Below are 24,609 nucleotides of genomic sequence, written 5' to 3'. Positions count from 1 at the left end.
GAGAGACAGAGACAGAGTGCAAGCTGGGGAGGGGCAGAGAGAGACAGAGACACAGAATCCGAAGCAGGCTCCAGGCTCCGAGCTGTCAGCACAGAGCCCGATGCGGGGCCTGAACCCATGAACCGTGAGATCATGCCCTGAGCCAAAGTCAGACACTCAACCAACTGAGGCACCCAGGCCCCCTGAGAACGTAACACTCTTAAACCTTTATGCACCCAACAATAAAACTGAGCCTCAAAACTCATAAAACAAAGGTTGATAGAACAGCAAGAGGTCGATAAATATAGAAAAACCCATCATTATAATCAGAGATTTAAATATGCCTCTTTCAGTAATTCATGGAACAAATAAACAGAAAGTCAGTAAAGATACAGAAAATTTGAACAACGTTATCAAGTAACTTGATCTAATTGACATGTGTAGACCATTCTACCAACTAATAGCAAAACACACATTATTTTCCAGTCCACATTAAACATTTGCCAAGAAGACCATATTCTGAGATATAAAACAAATCTCAGTAGGGACTAGATGGCTCCATTGGTTAAGTGTCTGACTTTGGCTCAGATCACGATCTTGGGTTTGTGAGTTTGAGCCCTGCGTCGGGCTCCATGCTGACAATGCAGAGCCTGCTTGGGATCCTCTCTCTCTCCCTCTCTCTGCCCCTCCCCCACTTGTGCATGGGCGTGCTCTCTCTCTGACTCTCTCTCAAAAAATAAACTTTCAAAAAATAAAACAGATCTCAAAAAAATTTAAAAAGATTCAAGTCACGGAAAGTGTGTGTACTTACCACAGCGGAATTAGATGAGAAATTAATGACAGATACGCCATTTCTAAATAACTCATGGATCAAAGAATAAGTCAAAAGGGAATTTAAGAAATATTTGGGAATGAATGAAAGTGAAAAAAAAATCAAAATGTGTGGGATGTCACCAAAGGAGACTTAGGAGATTTATGGCCCTAAAAGCTATATTTGAGAAGAGAAAGATCTCAAATCAATGACCTCTCTTTCTACCTAAAGAAATTAGAAAACAGTAAACAGAAGAAAGAAAATAATAGAGTAGAAATAAATGAAATATAAGAAAACAGGGAAATAATTGAGAAAATAACAGAAGCTAACAGCTGGTTCGTGGTGGAGGGCGATAAAATCGATAAGCTTCTCGCCATGCTGCTTATAATAAAAAGAAAGAAGGCGTATATCACCACTGCTGGGAACAAGAGGGACACCACAAATGCGGAAAGGTCACGAGGCTGTATTATCAACAACTTTATGCCAATAAGTTAAACAACCTTGATAGAATTGACAGATGTACAACAGACGGAAAATCGCTCAAGAAGTCCTAGATGCCTGAGTGTCCCGACAGCTAATTTACATGTTGAATTGAAGCGAAACATGTTTACGTCAAAGGAAAGCGTGGGCTCAAATGACTTCCATGGGGAATTCTTCCAAACATTCAAGGAAGAAATAAATACGGATGCCACACACATTCTTCCAAAACGTGTTCCCCAATTAATGCCGTGAGGCCACTGTTGCCCTGATACAAAAACAAAGGCCCTCCTGTAAAAGAAGGCAATGTCCCTCTCGAGCAAAGGGACCAAAATTCTAAACACAAATTTTGCCAACTGATTCCAACCGTATATAAAAAGGATGTTTTATCTCGACTGGTGGAATTTAGGCCAGGAATGCAAGGACTTTCTTTTTCCACATCAGTCAGTATAATTCACCCTATTACTAAACTTCAACGACGACGACAACAACAACAACAACAACTATATGATCATCTCAATAAAAACAGAAAAGACACTTGGCAAAATTCAACACACATTTCCTGATAAAATGCCTGAGTGGAGCAGCTACGGAGATGAACATTCTCAGCCCGAGCAACCTATTTCCTATGAAAACCCACAGTTCAGGGAGCCTGGGTGGCTCAGTTGGTTGAATGTCCGATGCTTGATTTCAGCTCGGGTCATGATCCCAGGGTCATGGTATTGAGCCCCGTGTTAGGCTCTGCACTGAGTGCGGAAATGTTTAATATTCTCTCTCTCTCCCTCTGCCCCTCTACCCTGCTTGTCCAGGCATGCTCTCTCTCTAAACTAATAGGAAAAGAAAATCCACAGCTAGGATCATATTAAATAATGGAAGCAAATGCTTCACCCCCCAAGATCAGGAGTGACAGAGGGTGTCTGATCTCAGCACTTTTGTTCACTTTTGGACAAGAGACTTTGGACAGTGTAATAAGGCAAGAATAAGAAGTATAAAAGAAATATAACATATCCGTTTTGTGAAGGAAGAAGCAAACTGTATTCACAGACAATGTGGTAATCTATGTAGCAAATCCAGTAGAATCTTCCAAAGACCGACTAGAAGCAATGGGTGCACTTAGTAGTGAATTAAAAAAAAATTTTTAATGTTTATTTATTTTTGAGAGAGAGACCGACAGAGCATGAGTGGGGGAGGGGCAGAGAGAGAGGGGGACACAGAATCGGAAGCGGGCTCCAGGCTCGGAGCCGTCGGCACAGAGCCCGACGCGGGGCTTGAACTCATGAACTGTGGGATCATGACCCGAGCCGAAGTCAGATGCTCAACTGACTGACCCACCCAGGCGCCCTTGATAAGTGAATTTTAAAAGACTGCAGGGCACAAGATCAAAATACATTCATCAGTGGGGAGGGTGCAGAGACATTTCTGATGGGGAAGAAGAAAGTTGTAACCACTTAGGAAAACCGCCATTACTTTGCAGCGAGCTGTCCCGCATGATCCAGCCCTAGGGGTCTCCCTAGAAGAAAGGGCGCCGTGTGTCCCCAGAAAGACTTGAATATGAACATTCACGACAGCTTGCTTCGTAATGGCCAAACACTGAAAACAACCCAAATGCCCATCAATGAGGGAGTGGATAAAGGACCTTTGGTGTGTGCATACACTTTCCGGCAAACGCACGAGGTATTGACACGCGCAATGACACGCGTGAATCTCAAGATATTGCTGCAGGGTGAAAGCATGCGGACAGGAGAACATGTGTAGGTAGTTTATAAATTGCAATAAATGCCAACTAACGTCAGGAACAGAGCAGCCGGGAGGGAGACGAGACACGGAGAGGGGCGGGAGGAAAGCAGAAAGGACCGGTAGGAAGAAACAGGAAAATCCGCAAGAAACGTTGGGGGGATTCACGCACTCCTTGTCCTGCTTGTGGTGCTGGTTCCACAGATGCGCACGTGTGACAAAACTTGGCAAGTGCACACCTGACGTGCAGGACCTGACACGTCAATTTCCCCTCGAGAAAGCTGGCTTAAAGATGTGACAAAAACGGGGGTAGCGTGTTTAATTTAAAAATTCTGCGGTTACAGTCTGGCTCTGGGCTCTCTTAAGGTTAAACACCATCAAGCTTTACGCGGTTACATTCTGTTATTAGGTGCAGATTTTTAAATTTCGCAAGAACGGATTGTCCAGGTGACTAGACCAAGGGATTAATTCCATCACGGCGAAGACAACCAGACTTTCTCATCCAACCAGACCACTTCTGGGAGCCAGACCACGGGGTGTCCCAACAAGCCGGACACACGGTCACCCTCCTCATGGCCCACATTCCTGCCCCCGTCAGTCTCCGCAGGGCATCCCAGTTGTCCCTCATTACCTGCATCCTGACCACCCCCACCCCCACCCCGCACCTGGCTGGACCCGTACCCCCCTCCCAGACTCCAGAGCCTTCTGGGACTGGGATGGGCACAGGGTCCCCTCACATCCTCCCCCACGGCCCCAGAAGGCAGCCTGGGCTTCCCCCGAGCCTCATGGTGCTCCTGGCATGTTACAGGTCCTCAATAAATATTTGATGACTAAACCATGGACAAGTGGTGACCTTCCCAGATGTAGAGTTGAGTGTGTGCAAACACTGTCTTACTTCTGAGCTAATTTCCGTAGTGTGGACATCTAGGACGCAGAAACTGCGTCTCCACCTTCGCGTCCCCAGGGCTGGCACGCTGTCGTGTGTGGAGGACGTGGACGCCAAGCCCAGAATCCTGAGAAAGTGCCGGAGTCTGGGCTTGGCACTGAATGTAGACACAGCGGCCTCCCCCACATGCGCTCATCCAGCGTTTCCCTCCCGAGGGCCTGGCTCCTTGAATTAACTTGTCGACGTCTGCGTCGTCTGGGCTTTCCCCCGCAGCGTGCACAGTCATTCAAAGAACGTTTCACTGTGTTGCGAATGGGAGCAAAGGTCTTTTTAAACAGAAGGTTATTTTACTTGGGTATTTGCTGGAGATTCCCAGCTTAAAATTAAACAGCTGGGGATTCTCCACGGAGCCTGTGGGGTTTCCATGGCAACGTGGCCTTAGAAAGGCAGCGAGGGACAAGCCGCTCCAGATCCCTTGGGCTCTGGCACTCGGTGGCCCCAGCAGGCTGGCTGGCGGGCAGGGAGAGGGGGTGGAGAGCCCAGACCTTGGCGTTATCTTTGTGCCTGGACAAGTCGGGCCCCTGCCCCAGAGCCCTGTTTCCTGAGTGAGTTAAGAGCTGTCCGTCCACCAGCCCTGGTCGGAGCCACGCGTGCGTGTAGACGCAATGCTGGCCTTCAGGGGGCAACGGTGCCTTCCTCTGGGAATAATCCCTCCCTCACAGTGGCATAGATGGCCGTCGGTGGGGACCTTCTGTACACCGGGCACTGGTCCGCTCTGTTCCCAACAACATCCGAGACTGGATATGACGATCCCGCGTGCAGAGCCGTGACCTGGGGCTGGGGTGGGCACTCCCGTGAATGCCTCACTTTTCTCCCGCATAGTTAGAGGGCACAATAATCGTGCCACTTGAATTAAAAACCCACCTATTATTTCATAAGTTAAATAAAGAAATCCTCAGAGGATTTGGAGGTGCTGAGGACCCTCCAGGGAACAGCAGGACTGGGATCCACGTACCCATGGCCGTGGCAGGTGCGGGATCCCCCGGGAGGTCCTGGGCAGGGACATGGGGACGTCAGGAGGCCCCCGTGCGATGACGGGGACAGCCTGGAGGGATCGCGCACCTGGGAGGAAGGAAGGGGCTCCCTGTCGTCCGGCTGGAGGCCTACTAATGAGTGGACCTCAAAGCGCCCACGGGGCTCGTGAAGCCCAGCCGGGAGGCGACACCGCTGGGCCGCGTGGGTCGGCGCGGGTGGTGCCGAGTCCCCTTGAGCAGTTTCCCTTTGGCGAGTGTGCCCTCTCCCCGCAGAGCCGGACCCCAAAACGGGACCGGGAGTGACACGGTGGTGGTACGAATAGAGGCCGTGGAGCACAAGCTCGCTTCCTTGGCTCTGCGATTAATCTCAAAGTTCGGAAGGTGCGAGTCCGGTTCTCGTCGAGTTGGAAGAGCTGTCCCCGTTCCGGTCTCCGCTCTGGCTGGACAGCAGCGCTACAGGTTCCCTGAGACGCAGGTGGTCCTCACGCAGACGTCCGTCATCCCCACCCAGCGCCGGGTCCCGCACGGCAACGCGCTCGCTTGAAATCGGCCCGCACAGGGTGGGGGTGCCTCGCCCGCCTCGTGAGCGCCCCGCTTGTGGGGACAGGGTGGGCGCAGGGAGGGTCCACAGAGTGGGGGGACGTAACACTGGCCCCGATGTTTGGTGCCCCGCAGACCTGGGTGTGCGTGTCGCGACCCCGCGGCCCGTGCGTCCGCGCCCACGGTCGGCATCAGCCTGTGTTCCATCCCTTGTCTAGTCTGACAACGATGTTTTTGGGTGCGGTTATGACCCACGTTTCATTAAATGGAAGGTAAAATGTGCTCGTTTCATAATCTTTAGTTTTATTCTTAAAGGTAAGATGTAACCCACGGGCCCATAAGCCACAGCCCTTGGGCCAGGCCCGCCCACAGCCCGTTTGGGGACAGAAACCTCTCCCGGGACGTGACTGTGCTCACTCAGCTGTGTGTGCTCCACACGTGTTTCCGTGTTCGGTGCAGACGTACAGGCCACAGGGGCCCCGCGGACGGTCCCCGTCCCCGAGGGCGGTGACCTGTCCCCAAGGGTGGGCAGGAGAGTGCTCCACGCACACAGAACACGGGGAAGGGGAGGTTCTCACTCCCGTGATGTCGTTATGTTACCTACACACCATCTTGCTCGCTCTCTGCCTGGCTGGTTTGGGAAGAACTGGCCACGTCGGGAGAGGGCCCGTGGACAGGCCACGTGGCTGGACACGGAGAGGGGGGGCGGTGGCGGCCTGGGGAACTGCAGCCGTGCCCGGACACCAGCCCATCGAAGCCGTGAGGTCCCCTGTGTGTGCTGTTCCGAGCCTCTAACTCTGTGCTGACTTGTTTCGAAGCAGCGGGAAAGAACGCGCCCCCCCCCCCCCCCCCCCCAGCAGCGAGCCGTGTCTGGCCGCAGACACGGCTGGACACAGCGGTCAGAATCTGTGCCCCGACAGGGAAAAGCCTGCCAGAGGCCTGGGTCCATGCACGTCCCTTTCAGACCTGCTCGCTTCGCTCCCGGGCCCGGGGGGCCCCGACGTCCGCCCTCGGTCCGGTTCTGGGGAGGCCCGGGGGCCCCCGCCGGCATCCTGAGACCATGGGTCTGGACGTCGTGCAGGGAGGGTAAGCGTGCGGCATTCGGGGCGCGTCCCCGGTCAGTTGCCGATTTCAGCTCCCACACTTGCTTGGGGTTGACCGATTGGCCGGCTGGTTACATTGTTGTGTCACTATATCGCCAGCCGGGTCCGCAGGCCGCGCGCACGAGAGCCGTGGCCGCCCCGCCGCACGTCGCCGCCTGCTCGTATTGGAGCCGAGCGGAGTAATTAGGCCCGGCCGGTGGGGGCCCGCGTCCGACGGCTGTTAGGTGACCAGCGAAATGTGAAGGGCGGCCTCAGAGCTGGCGACTCTGATCAGAACTGATAACTCTCATTCCCGCAACGAGGGGAAATAGCTTCGCTTTATGTCTCTGGCCGCCTGCCAGTAGCCGTGCTGCTCGGGACGCGTATTTCATTCGCGGAACTGCCCAAGTGTGACCCCCGCGAGGCCCCGCGTCTGCCCGGCCCCTCGGGGCACCGTCACGGCCGAGCCCTGGCCGGCCGCTCTCCGGACGCGTCTCTTGTCACACGCGCTTTATAAGTGAGGCCGAACGGCTTCTTTTCTTTTCTCTGATATGGCTTATTTTCTCCCCGAATGTTCCGTCTCAGTCTAAATCGAGGATGTAAATCTGCAGGTGCCCGGCTGCTTGCTCCCCGTGCCACTTCCCCCAGAAGCCCCGACTCCTGGCCGCGTCCACCAGCGCCCCTAAGGCGGGACAGCGCCGCTGCCCCCCGCTGGCAGCCCGGGTCTCGCAGGGGGACGTGAACCTGACCCCGTGCCCGAGGCGTCAGCGCTGTCGTCTGCCTTGCCTGACCCGACGTCAGCGGACTCCTCCCCAACCCAGGCTGGGCTGGGCCGGCGCCCGAGTCTGAGCAGGACAGAAACGGGGGACCGTCTGTGACCAGGGTGCGTGCGAGGCCCGCTGACCGCCTCCCCGCCCGGCTCCCATGCTGCCTCCCTCACGAGTGTCTGTTTGCCTCTCCCTGTTTCTGTTTCGGAGACGCTTGCAGATTCTGGCCGGGGCGTTCCCCCCTTCGCCGCTGCCTTTGTGCACAAATTCTCTCGTCATGCACCCAATCTGGCGGGAGCAGGTGGCGTCTGAAGGGACGCTGGAGTCTGGGTCAGGTGTGAGTGGAGCAGGGTGGTCCCAGAGACGGGTGCGGGGGGCCCGCTGGCCCCGGGCTTTGCCGGCCTTCCCCCTCGAGCTCCGTGGGGCACCAGTGAGCACACGGCCATCGATGGGGACTCAGCTGTTTGTTTCCCTAATGGGCGGTCGGGACGCCTCCATCAACCCCGCTCGGTCCACGGGTTCTGAGTGGAAACACAGAGGCCGACGGGCCCGTTTGGGAAGAACTCGCATCCGCATCCCGGTGACCGAGACCAACGGTGGCCGCCTCCTGCTTCCCATCGAACGGTCACGTGCACGCGGGTGATAGCAGGCATTCTGGGAGAGGCTCGTAACAGAACAGCGGTTTGAAGCCTCGGGTCGCTCTTGAGAGGCAGCACGGATCCCCGACGACACGGCCACGCCCCCACCTCCAGGTGACCTGGAACAGCCCGAGGCCTGACCTGCTCAGTCCCCGACCCAGCGGGGCCCCGTGGCCAAGGACACTCCTGGGGCTCTCTCTTCTCCTCCCAGAGACGGTGCAGGGTCCGAGCTTTCCCATAAGCAGAGCCCTGCCCCTGCGGGTGTCCTCGCCGTCAGCTGTGGACACGGTGCCCCCCAGCCGCAGGGGTGACCATCCTGCTTGTCACAGCCCGTCCTCTGCTGTCCTCGGGTGACAGCACGTGTCCTTCCCAGGCTGTGTGGCGGGAACAACGCCTGGGGCCTTCCTCCCGAACCAGTAACCTCAGTGGCATTGTGGGGGATGACACGGGACACGTCCCAGTAGGGGCCTCCCCGCAAAGTCCTCGGCAGCTGGCAAAGCCATCAGGTCACGAAAACCAAGGAAAACCTGAGAAATGCAGGCAAGAGCCCGAGGGGATGCTGTCGCGAGGACATGCTAACGCCCACGTGTCCCGGGGGCGGGGGTGGGGACATCAGGCCTCCTGGGCCCACGTGTCCCTGGGCGGAGGGACATCAGGCCAAGCCAGGGAGGCCCAGGCGGAGTGGACCTGGAGACACAGGCAGGACGGAGGCTCCCGTCGTGAGGAACGCGGGCCTCGGCGAGCGGCCTGGTGGAGGGCACCCTGCTCTGTCTCGGCATCGTCTCTGCAGACCTAAGACGGTCCTAAAAGTTGTGGAAAGGTTACTGAAAACAAACATAAAATCCATGATACAAAGGTGCTGCCTCTGGGAGAGCAGGGGACCAGCTGTGGGCAGAACCGGGGGCACCGGCAGAGGGGGGCCCGGAACAGCAGAACCTGTCCCCTCAGCCTGGACCCGAGTCCTAAATCCCAGGGTGGCAGGGCCACTCCCCTGCGGCTCCTGGGGACGGTCCTCCCTGCCCTTTCCAGCTCCGGTGGCCCGGGAACCCCTGGAGCTCCTGGGCTGGTGGCCGCATCCTCCAGCCCCTCCTCGGGCTCACGTGGCTCCTCCCCGTGTCTGTCCACACCCTGTCTTCTTTGCCCGACTCAGTGTCCACCGGCCTCCAGCCCTGCCTCATCCTAACCCGTTCCTTCTGCACAGACCCCGCTTCCGGGGTTTGTAGGTGCGGGGTCAGGACGTGGGGGGTCACAGTTCACCCCCCCTACACCGACCGTGTGTCAGGTGTTGGCAGGCCTGGGCCCCAGGCCACACGGCCAGTAAGGCGAGGACAGAATGGCCTTCCTAGAAGCTCATGGGTTTCTATGAGCCACATTTGGGGTGGGATCCAAACACCAGTCCAGTGAGGACAGAACCGGCTCCTGACCAGATGCGCCCGTCGGTCCGTGCCCATCCGGGCTGGGCCCTCAGCCTTGCCAGCTTCCCTGGGCGGCACCCGGCCTCCCCACGGCTCCAGCCGGCTGCTTGTAGGCGGACGGGCGCTCAGAGGCCCTGGGCGGGTCCTGACTCCCACGCGGGCACCGACCCCCACGCGCGCCTGTCCAGAAGCCCGTGGGATGGGCTTTGACCTGCTCCTTCTCCGGGCAAGTCCGTCCGTGACCAGGGCACGTGCGCACATCAGGGACACCCCACGTGTCCCGTGAAGCCGCCACAGGCAGGCCGAACTTGGGGACATTTGGGCAGGGCGTTACTTTTCAAATTAAAAACGAAATGAAATTTCAGATCGTTCCCCTTGTTGGTGCATCACACCACGATAACGCCCCGAAGGACGGGCTTTCATACCCACCCTGTGTTGTACGCGGGGACACTGCCGGGCACGGGGACCACGAGTGCCCTCCAGGTCGTGGGAAAGCGGCGGGGCCCCTTCTAGGCTGCCCTCCCGCCTTCATTTCCACACGGACTCATCCTCTGTCTTCCGCTGAGTGTGGGGAGCACCTGGGGCCTCTCCGCCTCCCTTGCGGGCTTCCCCCAAAGACAGAACCCTGGAGCCTCCTCCCTACCTGGTGGGGACACCTGTCCTGCGGGACAAGGGCTCCACCCTGCGACCCCATTTAACATGACGCACCCCCGAAAGGCCCCGTCACCAAGCACAGTCACATCGGGGGACAGGGCTCCAAGAGAGGCTTCTGGGAGGGGGCACGATTCCGTCCATAAAGACGATCTGGGCTGCGCTGCCTTTGAGTCTCCCCACGCCATACGGTCCTTGCTTCCTGCCTCTTCCAAGGACAGGCCGCGTGATTACGGCCGGATGAACCTGATGAAGGATGTTGCCTTCCAGTGGGAGGTCTGAACGCTGCGCTCCAGGACCGTGCTACAAGGCCGTCCTGCTTAGGGATACGTGCTATTAATTCAGCAATTAATTTTCTCTTTGCACTAAGTTCTTGTCCCTATAGCCTTAATAGGACTGATTATTCATCAATATTAAAGTGGCAAATTCATTATATTCTAATGATCTGACATCAAATATTAAATCTCATTAGACGATTGGCCGGGGATTTATGGCCGCCATTAGCTGGCCCAGGTGAGCAGCCCGTCTCCCGCAGGGACAGCTGGAAAGTCCACCGTGTGCACTCCCGTCTCCGGAGTAAACTGGCCGCGGCAGCGTCCGGGGGAAACTGCGTGGTCTCTGGGGCGGAGGGAAGGAGGCCTGGGGACAAACGCTCGACTCTGTCGCTTTCTCCAGGCACAGGGGCAATCCTACGCTCCGGGAGGGTGATCGTCTGTGACGTCGGGAGGGCCCAGGGGGGCTTCTAGAAGCTTCCAGAGCACAGTTTTCTCCCTGACTCACGTGCCTTTCTGCCCGGGAGGACCTCTCGCCTCCCACCTGCCTTCAGGTCTGTGTGCTAGGGTCAGCCTCCCTGGTCCATGCCATGGCAGGGCTCCTGTGTGATGTCTGTGTCTCTCACAGCCTGGGGGCCCCTGGGGCACGAGGACGGTCCCCGCTGCGTCCTGCCCCTGCCGGGCTGGCACCTGGATGAGAAGCAGGTGCTCCGGGCACGGGACCCCGGGCCTCTGCGCACGGGCAGCTCCCCCGAGGCACCATGCAGAGCGGTCCCAGCAGGCACATCGGCCCGGGGGCCACGTGAGAACCCCGTAACCCGGCGAAGCTTTCTCTAGGCTCCCACCCTGCAGTCCTGCTATAAGACGAGCAGACTGGTGACACCCCAGCCTTGTGGATGTTCACCTGCGTGGTATACAACTGCCTTGTAGAGAGGGGGGCGCAGGTGAGCCCAAGGCCCCGGTCCCCTCGGAAAGCCAGAGGAGCGAGTGTCGCCTCTACCCTCGCCTCCCCTGTGAGGGAGCCGATGGCTGATCAACGCGAGAGGCGTCCAGGTGTGACTGGCAACGTGCCGCCCGCGGTGGCGCTCACCGTGCCCTCCTCCCGTCGGGCACTGCGCAGGCGCATCTTCTCAGGGCCATGGAGTCGCCGGTGACCGTGTGCAGCCCTCGCCCAGACGAGCGGCGGCCACGGGGGAGGGAAGGGATGGGCGCCTGAACCAGCTGCCCTGCGGTGGAGGGGCCGCTGCTCATGTACAGTCCCCAGACCTGCACACTGCCACGGAGGGCGCCCAGCTTGGACACCCCTCACCTGGACGCTGATGGACCCCCCCCCCTGACGTGGGAGTCATCACCCCTCGCCTGGACCCCCCGTGGGCGTCATCACCCCTCGCCTGGACCCCCCGTGGGCATCATCACCCCTTGCCTGGAACCCCATGGGGGTCATCACCCCTCGCCTGGACCCCCCCGTGTACGTCATCACCCCTAGCCTGGACCCCCCGTGGGCATCACCACCCCTCGCCTGGACCCCCCTGCCATGGGCGCCATCACCCCTCGCCTGGAACCCCGTGGGTGTCATCACCCCTCACCTGGACCCCCCGTGGGCATCACCACCCCTCGCCTGGACCCCCCTGCCATGGGCGCCATCACCCCTCGCCTGGACCCCCCGTGGGCGTCATCACCCCTTGCCTGGAACCCCGTGGGCGTCATCACCCCTCGCCTGGACCCCCCCCGTGTACGTCATCACCCCTAGCCTGGACCCCCCGTGGGCATCACCACCCCTCGCCTGGACCCCCCTGCCATGGGCGCCATCACCCCTCGCCTGGAACCCCGTGGGTGTCATCACCCCTCACCTGGACCCCCCGTGGGCATCACCACCCCTCGCCTGGACCCCCCTGCCATGGGCGCCATCACCCCTCGCCTGGACCCCCCGTGGGCGTCATCACCCCTTGCCTGGAACCCCGTGGGCGTCATCACCCCTCGCCTGGACCCCCCCGTGTACGTCATCACCCCTCGCCTGGACCCCCCGTGGGCATCACCACCCCTCGCCTGGACCCCCCTGCCATGGGCGCCATCACCCCTCGCCTGGAACCCCGTGGGTGTCATCACCCCTCGCCTGGACCCCCCGTGGGCATCACCACCCCTCGCCTGGACCCCCCTGCCATGGGCGCCATCACCCCTCGCCTGGACCCCACACACTCATACTATGTCCTTTCTTGGCACTTGGGGACTTCCTCTAAGGTGTCACCTCAGCTGAATTTCCTGCTCTGCCCTTTCACCTGCTCTCTGATGGCACGAGGGACCCCAGCCTGTCTCCCGAGACCTTGCTGTTGCCCTGACAGAACCCCCCTCCTCGTTCTCCACCTGGGAAGGCCCTGCTGTTTCTCATGCCCTCTCCAGAGATGCTATGGAGACAGAAAACTACAAGTGTTGGTGAGGATGTGGAGAAAATGGGTAAAACCTCAGCCTATTGGGCAAATGGCTCTTCTCCTTCCAGAGTCGGGGGGAGGTGAGAAAGCACAGCCAGCAGGTGCTGTGGGGGCACAGCAAATCTGCCCTGGGGGGGTCGGGCAGGGGTGCGTAATGAAGACAGTTCTTAGAGCTGGAAGGACGGACCAGCCTGGGTGATGACAGGGGATCAACCTTCCCTTCTGCTACAGCGGGCAGGTGAGGGGGTGTGGGCAGGTGAGGGGTGCGGGCAGGTGAGAGGGTACAGGCAGGTGAGGGGGTGCGGGCAGGTGAGGGGTGCGGGCAGGTGAGGGGGTGCAGGCAGGTGAGGGGGTGTGGGCAGGTGAGGGGTGCGGGCAGGTGAGGGGGTACAGGCAGGTGAGGGGGTGCAGGCAGGTGAGGGGTGCGGGCAGGTGAGGGGGTGCAGGCAGGTGAGGGGGTGCGGGCAGGTGAGGGGTGCGGGCAGGTGAGGGGGTACAGGCAGGTGAGGGGGTGCAGGCAGGTGAGGGGTGCGGGCAGGTGAGGGGGTGCAGGCAGGTGAGGGGGTGCAGGCAGGTGAGGGGGTGCGGGCAGGTGAGGGGTGCGGGCAGGTGAGGGGGTACAGGCAGGTGAGGGGGTGCGGGCAGGTGAGGGGTGCGGGCAGGTGAGGGGGTGCAGGCAGGTGAGGGGGTGCGGGCAGGTGAGGGGTGCGGGCAGGTGAGGGGGTACAGGCAGGTGAGGGGGTGCGGGCAGGTGAGGGGTGCGGGCAGGTGAGGGGGTGCAGGCAGGTGAGGGGGTACAGGCAGGTGAGGGGGTGTGGGCAGGTGAGGGGTGCGGGCAGGTGAGGGGGTACAGGCAGGTTAGAGGGTGAGGGCAGGTGACCGGGGTGGCCTGGCAGGACCGGTTTGTGGAGTAGAGACCAGGAACACAGGTTCCAAGCTCACCTCCAAACACCTGTGTGCCCCCTGACCTCCTGCGGGGGGTCCCCCCAGGGCACGGTGGAGACGGGTGCGATCGCCCAGACCCCCGCTCTTATCCGTGTTCCCCAAGTGCAACACAGGGCCGGCTGTCCTCACGGCCGCCCAGCCTCTAGTCAGTGCCCCACCGTGGCCCCCGATGCCATGTCCGTTTTCCCGTCAAACTCGGCCCGGTGGCCTCCCCCCGCCACCCCGTGCGCCCTGGTGCCACAGACGTGCTGCTCATCCCTTCGCTTACAGGACGATCCCGACGTGCCTGAGATGTGCCCGCCGCCGAGCCGAGCTCTCGGAAGGGGTGGGCGAGGCCCGGGTCCTGCTGGCTGTTCCTGGCGTGCCCTGTGTCACCCAGCGGGTTTGGGGACGCTACAAGATCCCTGTCATCACGGTTACGTGTCCTGGGAACAAAACCACTAAAACTGAGTCATGCCTCCCGTGTGCACATAGGGAAGTGTGGCGCTCTTCGGTGCCCTTGGCATCTTTCTGGTTTCAAGTAGGACCTGAGAAGAGCCGTGGCGATGAGAGCTGTCTCCGAGCAGCGCACCTGGGCAGCTCCCGCCTGTGACTTAGCGGGACGCGCACGTGCACAGAGGCGCCAATTCTTCCGGCTCCTGAAGACCGTCCGTCATCCCCGCGCACCTCTCCGACGAGCACCAGGTGGGCAAGTCACAGGTCAAATGCCGCCTCCCGGTCAACACGGCCCGGAGTCCAGGAGCGGGAACAGCCAGCTTCCAGGGCGACGGGCCCTGTTTCAGATGAGGTGCGGAGGCCCGCGGTTTCCCAGAGCAGATGGAAAGCTGGTAATAACTCAGGCTCCGCCGTGGGGAGGACAGCTTATTGGAACAGGGCCACCCCTGGCCCCCAGCAAGCACACTGGGAGTGTGGAAATCTGGTTTGTCATGGGATTATCGGCATAAAGCAGCAATAAGGCTGTGCGCCCTGTGCTGCTGTGCTTTTGGAAGCCACTCGGGCTGTTAACGGCAGTCGCTCCAGAACAGAGGCAGGGGCGCGGGGGCGCGGGGGGCCCGGGGGAAGGCTGGGCACACAGCCCAGTAGAGCACCTCTGTAATTAGTCCCGCCCGCGGTCCACTTTGGACGATGAGTTTGGAAAGGCAGGGTTCGGTCATCATGACAAGGAGAGCATCCAGGAACACAGAGATGGAAGGAAGGCGGGCTCTGTGCAGAAATCGAGCTGCTTCTGGGCCTCCGTGGGTGCTGGAGGCAATTGGCTTTATTTCCGGGGGGGACCCCTCGCCGCCGCTGAACCCGCCGGCCGCCGCCTTGCGGGGGGAGCAGCTTGAACAAAGGAGGGTGCAGCCCTGCCCCGTCCCGCAGAGAGTGTGATGGGAACCCCGCCAGCCAGGGCCCGGAGGGTGACTTACGGGGGGAGAACATCCAGGAAAACACCTGTTGGTCGGACACGTCCAGCCCCCGGACTGGGTCGGGGAGCAACGTTTGTGGACGTCCAGTGGGATGGGAAGGAGCTGCCTGCGCACGGGGGCCCGTGTGTCACCTGCACCCCACATCCTTTCCATCTGGGGCGGGCGGGCCGTCCCCACATTGAGGAGGCAAATTCGGCTTGTGGGGGGCTCTCTGGGCCCCACGCCTGCCTGCCCAGGGGACTGTCACAGCCCCAAATCCAACTTCCTCTAAGTCTCTCCCTGGGACTGTCCTCCCACGGCCAGATGGGGCTCTGGAAATGCCACCTCCCCCCGGGGTCTCCCCTTCCTCAGCTCTGAGGTGTCACATCCTTGAGCGGGGTGGGCTCCGTCGGGAGGTAGGCTCCCCGAGGGGGCTGTAGGTCCCGGGGTACAAGCCGCTATGCAGACCACCCCCGGCACGAGCATTTTCACAGCACCATCGAAAAGAAAAGGATCTGTCTTCTCTAGGAAAGCCTGAATATTGCCAGCTGGACACAGAAAAGGTCACTGGGCAGAGAAAAGTCCCTTGAATGTTCGCAGCAAAACTAGGTGTTTCTGAACAGGGTGCACAGAATGCATTCCACCCGTGTGCGTGTGTGTGTGTGAAGTGTTTCCAGTCGGGTCCGCATCTTACTTTCAGAGGTTAGCATTTCAGCAACTGGTTACAAATATGGGCGTTTCCAATGGCAGGGGACAAGCCATGTCAAGCATCATATGCTATCAAAGTATTACTTTCAAAAGAACTGAGTTTTTACAATTTTTTACAGTAATTTTCTACTTTTTAATCTCCTAAGCCCATGAAGTATTAAGAGATTTTCGTCTCATAATTAAGAGTTGTTTCCGTAGCCCTGGGGCGCAATCAGCCCCTAACACGGACACGATCTTTGGAGAATTATTGAATAGCGTATTGTGATGTTTATCTTATATTCAGAAGATGTCATTTTGTAGTTCAACTCCAGAATTTCTATTTGATTCTTTTCATTAGTTTCTCTCTCTGTCATTACTGATATTCTCTATTTGATGAGAGAATTCTCATGCTTTTATTCAATTTTCTTAGACAAATTTTCCATTAGTGCTTTGAGCATATTTATAATAAGTGATTTAAAATCTTCATTGAGTAAATCCAATGTCTGGGCTTCCTCAGGGGCAGTTTCTACTAACTGTTTTCTCCCCTCTGTGTATGGGCCATAATTCCCTATTTCTTCGTGTGTCTCATAATTTTTTGTTGAAGTCCGGATATTTTATTTATTTTTTATTTTTTTTATTTTTCAACGTTTATTTATTTTTGGGACAGAGAGAGACAGAGCATGAACGGGGGAGGGGCAGAGAGAGAGGAGACACAGAATCGGAAACAGGCTCCAGGCTCCGAGCCATCAGCCCAGAGCCCGACGCGGGGCTCGAACTCACGGACCGCGAGATCGTGACCTGGCTGAAGTCGGACGCTTAACCGACTGCGCCACCCAGGCGTCCCATCTCTCTCTCTTTTTTAATGTCAGATTAATTGTCAAATTGGGCTCCATACAGCACTGTTATTCTCAATGTCAACAGCAAAGCCAGAATGGCAATCGGGGTCATCGCTGGGAATCACTGATCAACAGTGGTCTTCCTAGGAGTAGCAGATAGGCTGTCTACTTGTGTGTTGCTTAAGTTACTAACAAGTGGACGTTGATGTCTCGCGTACAGAAGGATCAGGTTGGCCCCACGGTGGAAAGTCACGATCCTCCGGGGATATGTACCTAAATCAGTTCTCGGGTCCGGGTCCAGATCCAGCTGACGGAAGGAGGGGCTTTCCCTTTGAGGAAGGAGTCAGAACGCCCACCGCATCCATACGTGGTGAGTGCTTTCGTAGGACTTCTCCAGAAGGTCTGGTAGATACTTGCCAGGTCCTTCTGCAACAAAGAGAGACACTCACTGTCTTCCAGTGTCCCTGCCAGTAACAGAGCCTGGGTTCCTACAAATCTGAGCGGACGGGGAATGCCGCTGTGCTCCTCCAGCTGCAGGGCGGCCCAAGGAGCCCGCAGGTGGATGGAATTTGGTGCGACGCCTGCTTCGTGTGGCTTAGTGGATCCACGGCCACACCTCTTGATCTGTCCCGAGGGAGCAACTGGGAAACGGTTGTGACTCCGTGACTTGCAGAGCGAAGGCTGGTCTGACAGGAGGGAGCGAGCAGAAGGCTTGCAACCTCCCCCTCTTCTACCGGGATACCTCGTGGGAGTCCCCATGCGACTGCCAACAGAGACGCGCCTGTTCCGGGGAAGACCAGAGAGCCCACGGCCACCGTCAGAATTCCCCGTTCAGTCACTCTGCCCAATGTTAACGCTGGCGGATCACGGCTGGATCATCAACTCAACTAAACGATAGTCCTCATGGCAGAGGTTCCCAACAGCTGTGTTTATTGAAGCAGAACAACACCTTCTCTCACACTCGGTGTATATGTTTACAACCACTCACGGCGTCTTCTCCGGGGACTCGCTGCTTGCCTACACGAGCCATCTACTTGGTACGCGGTATAGATGTGCCTCGTTCTTTCCCCCCCAGTCTTCATCAGTAGGGAGGATCAGAGCAGTCGGTCTTTATGTGACAAGCATTTATCTTGTATTGTTCAGGGTTACGTTAACTCGACTGCTCTCTGTCAAAATAGATCCGGAAGGTACATAGATCATCTGGGTTTCCTGCCGAACAGAGCCCCGATCCCTTCTGTTGATAACATGATGCCAAGTGGCCATGAGGGTAGGAATGGCCAAGCTTCCTTGAACCCTACTTGTCATAATGCACTATTATTGATACACTGATTGACATTAATTGTAAATACAATTTTGCATCGATGTTCATAAATAATGTTAGTAGTTTTCACGGTGCTGCTATGTCTTTATTCAGTTACGTTTTTAACGTTATACTAATTACATAAAATTCAAAGGAGAGTTATTCTTACAAAATACTTTCCGTGTGCTGGAATATTTTGAATAACATGGATTAACCTGTTTTTTTACTGTAGTAGGTTAGAGGAAAATCAGTTTGAATTTCAGTTTAAATGCATGCACTCCTCACGATTTTTTCCAATGGTAGATCTTCGATGAGTGTTCTAATATTTTTTTTATGGTAATTGGCCTATTCAAGTTTTCCACTTCTTCTGGTATACATTTAGTCATTCTTATATTTCTAAGAAATTGTCTCTTCTACATTTATAAATGCTTCCATAGAGTTAGATACATTATTACCTTATAATTATCTTAACTTTCCCTTTATAAGTGACGATTCTCGTGTTTGTTCCTCACCCCCTGCCTCTGTCTCTCTCTCCCCCGTAATTAGCTTGTGAAGGTTTAACTCCAAAGAATCAGATTTGAATTAAGCAATTAAGTCATGCTTTCTCCTTATTTGGTTTATTATGTCAATATTTTCGCTTTCATGTTTGTTCAATTCATTCCTCCTAATTTATGGGTTCGTTTTGTTATTTTCCTAATGTTTTCAGCAGAGCACTGAATTCCTTTATCTGTATTTTTCTTCAAAAGTAACGAAGCTGTTTTAAGACAACGCATTTTCTTTTAATAGAGTTTTTCCTGCGTCCAACCGACTTTGGCATGAAATGTTCTACTTTTCAAAGCTCCCCGGGTACTTTTTCATTTCTTTTTATGATTAATTCTCTGATCCAAGGATTATCTATAAGTAAATTTCTTATTTTCAAGCACTTAAGATATTTTTGGTGTTCTGTTCATTATCACGACTGATTTTACATTTTAACGATCAGATTATAGGACCAGCAAATTTTCCACTTCCATTTTAATTGTTTCAAAAGGTTTTATTTCAGGCTGAGCACATTACCAATTTTTGTAAATAGTTTCTACAAGTGGAATCGCTGTGTCTCTGTGAAGGATGCTAACGTGCGAACGGCCGCGTGCCTGTGTGACGGCTGTTGAGATGGCATAAATCTATTTGATCAAGTTTAGTGGTTATTCACCGAGATTTCTCTACGTCTCTATTTACTGGTGTTTCATCATATCCTAGGTCTGCACGATCATAAAACAGGTGCAGGGAAGTCTCACTGCAATATCGATTTTATCAAGTCCTCTCGAATTTCTAGTAGCTCTTGCTGTAAGAATCAGTCACATTCATCATGAGCCGAGTGATTTCTGGAGTAACTCCTGTGGTCCCTGTAGGAGCCACCTGTGTCGGGATGAAAACAGAGGACTTCGTGCCTGGCGGACCGTCCCCGGCCACCCCTCGCCGCGGGCCACCCCGTCGATGCACAGCGCGTGTAAATCCGGCCCTCTGTATGTCACTTAGTGCTTCTTTTTTTTAAGAAGCAATTTTAACGGCTTTATTGAAATATAATTGGTATACGAAACCGTGCGTGTTTAATGTACACGATGTGATGAGTTTGGACGCGCGCACAGGCCCGTGGCCCATCACAGCGGAGGCAGCGGACTCAAGCCACCCTGCCCAAAGATTCCTTGTAGCTTCCCGCTTTTCTGCGGTAAGAACATTCATCCTGAGATTTCCCATCTCAGCAAGTCCCAAGGGCACAGTACTGTGTCGTTAACGCGGGACGCCGTCTCGGGCTCGTTCATGACTGAAGCCTCACGCCCACTGCACAGCTCGCCCACTGCCCAGTGCTAGGACCTTGGATCTGGCCTCTGCTTCCGTGGGCTTGGCTGCTCAGACTGCCTCCTATCACGGACATCATGTGGTATCTTCCTCCTGTGACCCGCTTCTTTGTTTGGTGTGATGCCATTCAGGACCTGGATCTGGTCCCCCGTGTGAATATTCCACATTTTCTTCCTTCGTCTGTTGATGGACATTGTCGGCTGCCTCCACGTCCTGGCTTTTGTGCATAATGTGCAGTAACGTGGGGCAGCAGATACGACCTTGAGATCTATTTCGATACAGACCCAGAAGTGGGATTGCTTCCGGGAGAGAAGGGTGGTTTTATTGGTAAGTTTGTGAGGCGTCGCGGGTCACTTAGTTTCTCAGCCTTAAATTCTGTGTCACCTCTGTGAACCACCTTCTGTTCAGCGAGTGCCTCGTCCCTTCCTCATTTACCCGAGTTTTAATCAGCAAACACCGCTGGTTTTGCTGGAGCCGACGTGCCTCCGGGTGTCTCAGCCTCGCGTTTTTCCTTTCTTTCCGACACTTTCTTGTGGCTTCGCTTTGCTCCCCCTCCTCTCGTGTTCCGCACAGGCTGGTTTGCTGTTCGCCACGCTGCGAACAGAGTCTCTACGGGGGACCCTCCACTCTCGCTGGCGTAACGGCCGACGCGTTCGACTCTGGAGCTGGCGATTTACGTTGTCGGGACGCATTTCACTTACGTGAATTTGCAGGTTTGATCAAGTTATTGTTTTCCCTTTTCTCCCCCAATGGTTCCTTTTTTTATTTGAAAGCTTCTCTGCAGTTATTCCCTTAGAATCGACGTGCTCTATCAGGGATTTTTTTCCGCGATTGGAAAACACGACGCCGCTCCCTCCCTGTGGTCGGTCTTCTGCCCCCTCGGCTACACTTGTCTCTCCCTGCACGACTCCCTCCCACTCACGAGACCTTTCTGACAGTTTTTCCGCCTCCTCCACCTCCACCTCCTAGGTCGTGCTGAGATCGGGTAAAATCTTTTCATTTCTGGACCGCTATTAGAATTTCCGTTTTCGTCTGCGATTGTGTTCCTTTTTATGTAGCCTACAGATACGCTCACGTGTAAGGAACCAGGTAGGAAGAAGGATCCTCACTGTAGCGTGCTTAGCAGAACTTAATTACTGGAAATGACCCAAACGTCCACCAATAGGACGCTGATTATATAAATTGTGGTGCCTTTGTGCCATTGAACTCTGTGCAGCTATTAACATTGCTAGAAAGCTTCCGTATCTTCTATAGAAATACCTCTAGGTGGAATTCTAAGGGAAAACAGCAGAGTGCGGCTGGATGTCTCTAAAATGTTGCTATTTTGTTTCATTTCTGGAGAGGGCTCAGGGTTTTAGGTGAGTGTGTGATCAGGCCACTGCAGAATGAGCATTGCTTGGGGCACCTGTGCACAGAAGCAGGTGCAGCGGCTCGTAGGCTCTCAGACCTGCTCCCTTGTTCGCTGGGACCCGTGAGCGTCTTCCCGCGAGGGAGGGAGTGGTTGGGGCCTGTGGGGACTGGCGAGGCTGCACACGGTCTTCTGTGCTGATGTGATGTCCCCTGGGCAGGTTTGGGGTCCCGGGAGAGGCCCCTCTTTCCAGGGCTGCGGGGGCCCGGAGATGACCGGCGTTGCCTCTGACCTCTGGGTGGATGAGAGCTTGCTCGGCGCCTTGCCTGTGTTTCGTTCTGTCCACCCCCCGCGTGCCCTCCTTTCCACCCTCACTGCCTGGGAATTCGACGGGGGAAGCCTGGAGCAGGAGCCCCGGCCACCACTAGCTGCGATCTGTCCCTCTGAGCCGCAGCCCCGCCCCGGGGCTCACGGAGGTGGTCTGTTCAGCCCACTCACCTGTCCCTTCGTCCTCTCCCACTCAGGTCGGACGGGTCACGGTCCGCCTCCCAGCTTCCCCACAGAGCCTCCTTCTCACCTCGCACTGCGTCCTCACCTTTAAACACACGAGTTGAAGGTCGTCTTCGAGGCTAGACGGTCTCAGGCTTCGCCTCACTGGTCTCCAGGACGCGGCAGTCCTTTCCTGTCTGGAGGCAGGTGCCTCCCGTCCCGGGTTCCCAGGTCCCCGGGATGTGCGATCGTGGGGCAGGTCAGGGCAGCGGTGACGTCGGGCGGTGGGGACAGTGGAGCAGGGACAGTCAGCCTGTGGCGCGGGGCCTCCCACCTGCTCCCCATCTCCCCGCGGTTTGTGGGGGCCAGATGTCAAGACACACGGGGTTCTGGTGGGGAGGGAGCTCTGGGCAACGACTCTGGAGGATCCCACATCTCAGGGGTCTCGGTGGAACTTTCCAGGGCCAGCCCGCCTGTGGGGACCCCAGACCCGAGCTCTGCCTGGATCGGAGCTGCTCCCGGGCCATCTGAAGATGACAGACAGCTGGGGCCGCGCGCTTTGCGGCCCTGGGGCTGGGGTGTGGTGAGCCCTTCCCGCATGCTCGTCTCTTGCCCATGCGGGGGCAAGGACCCTGGGCCGAGAGGCAGCCGCGTGGTCCTGGTCTGTCCGCATGGCCTGGGCTTATGGTCGGAGCTTTTGGTGGGTGGGCGGCAGGGCGGTGGGGGTGGGGGGGCTAACAGGCTGTTGCTGCCGGCCGCCATGGCTCTTCCCTGAACTAGGCCAGGGGGGCCTCAAAACGGCCCCCCGACTCCCCCGCATCGCCGTGGCCCTGCCAGGATGCATTTTACTGCTGACCCGGAGCACAGCCCGGGTCCCTGAGCAAAAATCTCCAGTCATGCCAAGCTGATCTTTTATTGTTGCGATTAAACATTTATTAAATGCTCTGCACCCTGCCAGAGCCGGGAGGTGGGAACGGGGTGAGCGAGGGCCAACGCTTCGGCAGAGGACAGCGTGAATCTCCGCACGGCGGCCCTGGGGGGCGGGCGCGGGACCAGAACCCGGAGCTAGGCATATGGAGAGAAGCGTGGGGACAGGGCGGGGGCAGCAAACGGTGGCCGGAAGGTGCGCCCTTGGGGCTCAGGAGAGAGGAGCGTCCCCGGGACCTTGGGGCCGTGTTTCGGGCTGGAGCAGGGCCAGGGGCAGGTGCCTGGGCTGTGAGGCCGTGGGGGGAGCCAGCCTGTCTGCAGCGTGGACCGCAGTGGCCGGCTTCCGGCCTGCACCTGCCCCGGAGGCCGTAGGGGCAGCCCTGGGTCACAGCACGGGGTCAGGCAGGGCCGATCTTCCGGGGCAGGCCAGACCCCTCACGGGCAATGTCATTGGAGAAACTCTCCTGCTGCGGTAGCAGCAGCCCGGACCCCAGCATCCTGACTTCCTGCCCCAGGAGGGTGACCTGGGCCCTGACCTTGGCCTGCCTAACCCAGCAGGTGCCTCCACCTGTCCCGTGACAGGAGCAAACGCGAGCCCCCTCCCCGGGGGCAGATCCCGCCGTTCCTCAATGGGGTGGGGCCTCCTGCACCCAAACCTGAATGCTTCCAGCCACTGCCCGTCCCCGGAGCAGGACTGTCCCCACCTGGAGACACTCTCTCCCCGGATGATGCCCCCAACACTCTCACCAGCTCCCTTCCCGTCCAGAGACGGCCACGATTGCCCATGTGGCCCAGGAGAGGCAGAGCCCCACCTGAGTCACGTTTGCCACTGATGCGTATGTCGGGGGCCAGAGGGAGTCCTACGGGAGCCGGGGTCACAGAGCCGGTCACCACGCATCAGCTCCTGGTGGACGAAGTGGGGACGTGTCTGGCCTCAGACAGACGGCAGCGACTTTCACGGCCGGTAGGACAACTGTCCGCTGACCCTCAGTGCGGTTCAGACAACACCCACGCCCGCCCATCATGGACGCCGTTGGGGCGACCGGCGGGTCCTCGTCCACGCCGTGGATGCCTCGTCCACGCTGTCGCAGGCCCGGCCCTCCAGGGTGCCCGGAGTCATCGAGGGGTCTGACCCCCGGAAGCAAGCTGAGGGCCCGCGCTGTCCCCAGTCCCCGCAGGAAGTTCACTTCGAATTTGTCTCGAACGTTTACTTTCTCGCCTGGGCGACAGCGGCTTCTCTGGGGGCCCCGGACAGGTGCCCTGGCGAGTTTGCGCAGGAGACGCCCGGACGTGCGAGAGCTCGTACGGGTGCTCGGGGCCCTGGGCACGCCACGGCAGGTGACCCCGAGCTCCTGCTTCTCTTCCCGCCCTGGGGGTGAGCCTCCCGTCCTCGCCAGGGAATCACAAACTCTGCTTCCCGCAAATCCCGCGGGACCAAAGCCTTCCGCGAATCCTCCGGGGTTCCCTAGAGGCTTTTCGGGGGGAGAGACTCTCTAGGGGGGACACATGTTAGGTTGATTTTTTTTTTAAATAAGCTTTTTTTTTCGGAATAATTTTCGATTTAGAAAGCAGTACGGAGTCCCTGCCCTGCTGGCCGAGACCCCCGCCCCAGCGTCTCTCGCCACCACAGTGCATTTGTCAAGACGAAGGGATGGCCTTGGCTGTGACCGTGAACGGTCCCCAGACCCCACGTGTGGCTCGGCCGCTCTCCCGTAATGCCCCTCAGAGACCTCTTTCCAGCCACGGAGACCGCCGTAGGCGGTGTTGGTCTGATACTCTCGTGGCCAAGTGATCAGCTCTGTGACACCAGCCGCACCTCCGTCTGCCACGGCTGGCCCTGCCCTGGCCCCCGGCTCCTGGGCCAGTCCCTCCACTTTCTGTCCCTTCTCCTGAGCCTTGTGCCTGATTCCTCTGTGCTCGGGGCCCCCGGTCCCCGCAGCTGACATCTCTCCCTGGACGAGGCCACTGTCATCCTTCAGTCTCGGCAGGGTGGGGGCCACCTCCTCCGGGAAGCCCTCCCTAAACTCACCTGTCTGGGCTCGATGCCCCTCAAGGGTGCTCCTCAGCGGACACACCGAGGTCGTCCTGCGATGCTGGCAGCAGGACCCTCGGGACACATGATGGACACGTGGGCACGT

The sequence above is a fragment of the Prionailurus bengalensis genome, chromosome B4 (genome assembly GCF_016509475.1).
Source record: "Prionailurus bengalensis isolate Pbe53 chromosome B4, Fcat_Pben_1.1_paternal_pri, whole genome shotgun sequence".
Taxonomy (NCBI): domain Eukaryota; kingdom Metazoa; phylum Chordata; class Mammalia; order Carnivora; family Felidae; genus Prionailurus; species Prionailurus bengalensis.
This window is presented reverse-complemented; position numbering follows the sequence as displayed.